Genomic DNA, 6,000 nt, shown 5'->3' with positions numbered 1-6,000 from the left:
GGTGATATGATTAGTACTACGCTGCAATCCTTTTACTACTCCATAAACTAATTTTAAAGAAGCCAGATGAACTTCAGAGTTGCATTAGAGCCCGCTCCTACTGGGAATCAAACTCGAGCCGGCAGGCGACAGGTAGGCACCTTACCAACTACGATACTGTTGGAAGATTGGGAAGATGGGTTAACTGCATTAATAAGTACAAGCGCAATTTGAAAAGTTAGATTAAAGTTAGATGCATGCTGTGTAATTTTTTAAATTGTTTATGGGAGAATTGGAGAGCTTTTGCTGGGCGATCTTACGTATTTGTTAGGGCGTCAAAATTGCACATATATGGTTTGTATTTATAGCAACTTTTGCGAAAATCATTATAGTGTTAAAGTATACTACATTTGAACATCCTTTGTTCAAGGTGCAGTTACATATTTTATATATATAGCTTTAGTGAATAGAAAGATACAGCTTTAGTGAATACAGAATCTAATATATATAATTTCAAACAGATATAACAGGTACCGTAGTTCTGATGAATATTCAGATAGAAATAATAGGATATTGAATCATGGACAACAAAGAGAGGCATGAAGAGGGAAATTAAAATGTATGTTATTCAAGGTTTTCAATTAAGCTTCTCTTTCCTATCGTACACAATGAACCTAATATAACATTTATATTGACAATAGTTCTCGTTGTGATTGTTTACAGTGTTGTTCGCAGCTCCCTGAATTTTGCTTCCTGGTTCACATTCCGAAACTTCTTTCCTTCACTGCAACTTTGGCTCATCACCAACACGGAAGTTTTGTCGTCGTCGTCGCTTGCAATTAGGTAAAGTAATTCTGTCGAAAATGAGCTAACCAGGCTAACATAGCACTGTACTGCACCGAAGTCTAATGGCATTTTTCATGAGCACAAAGTAACACTATTAAAGTAGTTAATGAGATATCAGGTTAAATATTTTTAATGGGTGTATCTTTTCTTAACTTTAACCCTTTTTATAATTCGCAGTGATTTGAATCTTAGTTTTGATTTGGCAAATAATTGAATAATGCTAATTGTAACCCAACATCAACAACTACTTCCAAAATAGCAGAGAAACAACGTAATTTTAATCCTATGAGGATCTACTAACCAAATATGTGGCTTTCATGAAGTGAAATTAAATCTTTGAGTTTTATGTCCCACGGTTATGCCGGCTAGGTTAAAGGAGACGGTGAGGATGAGAAATGAGGGGAATGGTGGAACGAAGAAAGTGGGAGGAAACGGGAGAATCTTGAGGAAAACCACGCACACGGTGTTTGTCCACCACAAAGTTCACTTGGCGCGACCTGGGATCGAACCCCATGCACCAGAGGTAAACGCTCTACCACTGAGCCGCCGTGGGCCCCATATATATGACTCAAGAACCTACAAGTTTAACACAGTAAAAACTAAAATTCGCCTACAGTGTACTTTATGTTGTACCAATTCTATCTAGTTAACTTTTCCCTCTAGATATTTGTTTTATATTATCCTATCTATTCTTGGTATCAGTAACTCCTTTTGACCAAATTTTTGCATCCCGAGCCAAAGATGCCCTTACAAGGTCGGCGCTCACGAGTTCGAAATTGGCCCTCACAGGGCCTCAACCTCACTAAGTAAGCGTGAGTTTGAGTGAGCGTAATACCGAAATCATGTGAGATCGAGTGAGCATGATGCCAGACTGGTGATGATTAACGTGGGGTCAAGCAAGAAAGAGAGAATGATATCGAAATAATATTGTGAGCGCGATATCAGACAGGTGATGTGAGCGGGAAGTTGAAAGAAAGTGATGCCAGACTGCTGATATGAGTATGTTGTGTTGGTGATATGAACGTAAGATCAAGTGCGCATGAGATCAAAATAATGATGTAAGCGTGAGATCAGTTTAATGATGTAAGCGTGAGATCAGTTTAATGATGTAAGCGTGAGATTGAAGAGGTTAGGTCAAATAAAGTCCCAAGCAACCAACCTCGCAAGCAACCACTATAGATACCTCGTGTGTATACCTCATGTGAGTAACGCGCAGTACATGTTACGAGTTTTGTGTTATGAGACATTCTTCTTTTTCACATTATGATTATTTCCTACATACGAGAAAATATAAATAAAAAGTCAGTGTTTTTTAAGGAATTGCTTTAAAACCACAATCAGTTAAAAAAAAAAGGCATTTTTCAATTTAACATCCCACAATTACCCACAGAGACAAGAGAGAGATGAAGTAGATAATAATGGTGGAATGAACAAAGTGGGAGGAAATGGGAGAACTTCGAGAAAATCCATGCAGAAAGTGTTTTTCCACCATAAGGCGAACTTGGCGCGAGCAGGGCCAGAAATAACCCAATAGTATAATATCAGTATAAGCAATATAGTAAAAAAAAAAAAAACATCAATTTCTGTACCTCTTTTGGCTTACCGTTGTTTCTAGAACATAAATAACTATTATTATTATTATTATTATTATTATTATTATTATTATTATTAGTAGTAGTAGTAGTAGTAGTAGTAGTAGTAGTAGTAGTAGTAGTAGTAGTAGTAGTAGTAGCAATAGTGGTATAACTACTTGATGTTATTGCTGCAAAAGAAATGGTAGCTGGTTCTTGTAGTTTGGTTTGCTCTGTTTTTCAATAGATATAGATACGCTTTCCAAGACGAGACACCACTACGCCTTTATAAGACTAGACAACCTCAACTGTTGTCCCTATCTCATAGTTAGCCCTGATTGTGACCGTTTTAATATTTTTCAATTTATTATTATTATTATTATCAACATCATAGATATTCTGTCATTATTGGCAGGTCACCGGCCACTGAGAAGATTCCATGCTTCACAGTCTTCCGCTAACCTCTTCGTCTTCAAGTACGACTTTTCTGCTTTGGTATCATCCATTAGTTAGTCTCCTTTGCCCCCTCCTTTTCTTTTCTGCTACCATACCCTCTAACACGTACCACATGATGCAGTTCCTTCTTAGCCAATGTCCTAATCAGTTTCTCTCCCTGTTCTAAACAATCTATAAAATTGTTCTTTTCTCCCCCACCATTTCTAAGATCCTCTCATTTCTTTTCTGCTCGATCCAACTAATTCTCTCCATTCTTCTCCACGTCCACATTTAGAAAGCCTCCAGTAGTTTTTCATCATTTTTGCGTAATGTCCACGTTTCTGTTCCACAAAATCCAGTACTTCACACGAAGTATTTTTTGAACCTTTTTCTCAAATCTTTATTCAAGATCCCACAAAATAGTATTTTCTTTCTCCTAAAGGCTCCTTTTGACATTTCTATTCTTGCTTTTATTTCGCGTTTGCATTTCATATCATAACTAATAACATTACCCAGAGTATTGAAAACTAATCACCTGTTCTATTTTCTCTGCTCCAACTTCTATACTTGACACCGGGCTATTGTCATCTGACTGCAATAATTCTTTTATCTCTGGTCGAGTACTTTTTGATTGCTATTACCACTCAGACTTGAAGATAATTATACAGGGTGTTTCAAAACAACACCGACAACGTTTGGGAGGTGATTCCTGACACCAAGATAACACAGTATAGACAAACCTGAGTGCACTAATGCTTCCTTTCGGAGTTATAGACTTCCGAAAACATGAAAAAATGAACTTTAAAGGTCGATAGGTACAACCCTACCGACCCTACCGACCCGACCCTACCGTAGTCGAGTCAAGACTTCACTTAGGAACTAATACGTGCCTTATCCAAAAAGCCATGTTTCAGAATCCAAAGGTACTCACGCAACAATTTTTATGGACGGAGTTTGGCTACGGACATATAATTTGAAGTCCTCACCAACTACTTCTATAAAAATTGATGCGGAAGTACCGCAGGATTCTGAAACATGGATATTTGGATACTGCACACACTAGTTCCTAAATGAAGTCTTGCCCCGACTACAGTAGGTCCCATAATATTCTAACTATGGACCTTTAAATTTCATTTTTTCATGTTTTCCGCAGCCTATAACTCCGAAAGGAAACATTTGTACATCCAGTATGGTCTATATCTGTCTTATCTTGGTGTCATGAATCACCTCCCAAACGTTGTCGGTGTTGTTTTGAAACACCCTGTATAGTAGCATTGTAATAGTATATTACCTATATCATAAATCCAGAGCAGCTTATACTTTAATCTAAATATTATTATTTTTTTACTCTCGTCGTGGGTTGTAGAAGATAAAAGTACGGTGATCATAAAAAAGTATCGAATTCAAGATGTCAATGGATTTACACATTTTACGGCACCAACAAGCTGAAAAATTATTTTTGGATGTCTATCCGTCTGTTCGTCCGTCACTCAGTCCGTTCATCCCGACGTAAATGTGTTAATTCGTCTAGAGGCCATATCATTCAACGTATCCGTACGAAATTTTAAATTTGATGTTTTAATAAGATTCCCAAGGAGGATATTTTGAATTGTTTTCCCACCCCACCCCAAGTTAAGAGAAACTTACTAAAGAGTGAAAATCGAAAATTATGATTTTGTTTATATTTCGTACATGTATATTTCATTAGCAACCCTACAATGCAGTATAAGTCGTTTTTCTGGGAAAATCCAGAAGAGGTAGTTTACTCATGAAGTGAATTTTTCTAGGACGATTTTTTTCAAAAACTACACAGGTGATTTTGTTCATATTTCATAAATAAATGTTCCATTAATAACCAGACAATATAGCATAATTCATTTGTACTAAGAAAAACCCACAAGAGGTAGTTTACTCTCGGAAGAGTTTTCCTGAAGGAATTTTCATTAAAAAAAAAAAAAAAAAGAAAAGAAAAACATCAGGCGATTCGGTTCGTATTTCATACTTAAGTATTTCACTAACAATTTTACAATGTGGTGTAAGTCATTTGTCCTGAAAACTCACGTGGGGTAGTTTACTCTTGGGAATGAGCTTTTCCGTAAAATTGACTCAGGAGATTTTCTTCATATTTCATAAATATGGTGTAACTCAATCTTTCTGAAACTCCACAAAATATAGTTTAGAATGAGATGAGTTTTTTGGAAGATTTCCTCAATAACTACTCAGGCCATTTGGTTCATATTTCATAAATAAATAGTTCGTTACTGAACTAATAATATGCCATAACCCTTTTCCTAAAAAAAATTACAATGGGTAGTTTACTTTTTGCGCTGAGTTTTTCTGGGCAATTTTCTCAGAAACGACTCAGGCGATTTTGTTCGTATTTCATAGAGAAATGTTTCATTAACAACCTTATAATGTAATATAATTCATTGGTCCTTTTAAAAAATTCACAAGGGGTAGTTTACTCTTAGGAGTGAGTTTTCTTTATAGATTCCCACAAACACGTTATAGTTGTTCACATATTTTACATATAATTGTTCCAGTAATAACTACAGTATGACTACCGTGATTTTGCTTAAGAAATTGGATTGAAAATGTTCATTGAGAGGCCCATACTTTTTATTTAATTCGGTATTAAATTCAAGTTTATTATTACAATATTTCTATATGATGGGGTAAAGAATCTATATGATGGGGATGGGTGGCTTTATCGATTTTATAGTACGTAGTTCGGATTACGCCTGAACATACCGCAACCGGAAATTCCATTTTGCGTTTTAGGTTGCATAATGTGAAAGGCAAACCAACACAATCCAATCCAATGAATTCAAATAATAAAATACATGGGTCATTCCGTAGAGAATCATCAGACAACTGAAAAAATTAGTTGCATCATGGTCATGGAATCTGACGAAATTCTGCAGAGTTATTAGGTATGCCAAAGTAAGTTCAAAGTTAAAATATTACTATCCCCTCTGCCCCTGCATTTAACCACACCTTCCCAAAGTTTTAATGACGGTCATATTCTTTTTTTTCTTTTTTTTGGTGAAAAGCATGTCATTTGTCGTTTTTTTTTCTTTTAATGTAATGCTTGATTGAACATGAATATGCTAGACATATGTTTGGTTTATTTTAATCATATTCAATTTCTCATATCTCTGTGTTGGAT

At 35.8% G+C, this 6,000-nt stretch overlaps 1 protein-coding gene across 1 annotated transcript in view; it reads left to right on the top strand.

Moving 5' to 3' along the window:
• Positions 1-695: 695 nt before the first annotated feature.
• LOC145668627 (uncharacterized) overlaps positions 696-6,000 on the top strand; it is a 120,164-nt gene continuing 114,859 nt past the window's right edge. The window contains exon 1 of the mRNA XM_081736670.1: positions 696-822. The gene's annotated coding sequence lies outside the window, so the exon portion shown is untranslated. The remainder of the gene's footprint in view (positions 823-6,000) is intronic.

Source organism: Thermobia domestica, chromosome 13 (genome assembly GCF_964235325.1).
Source record: "Thermobia domestica chromosome 13, izTheDome1.hap1.1, whole genome shotgun sequence".
NCBI lineage: Eukaryota > Metazoa > Arthropoda > Insecta > Zygentoma > Lepismatidae > Thermobia > Thermobia domestica.
The sequence above is the reverse complement of the archived record's forward strand: the minus strand, read 5'-3'. Positions and strand labels throughout refer to the sequence as shown.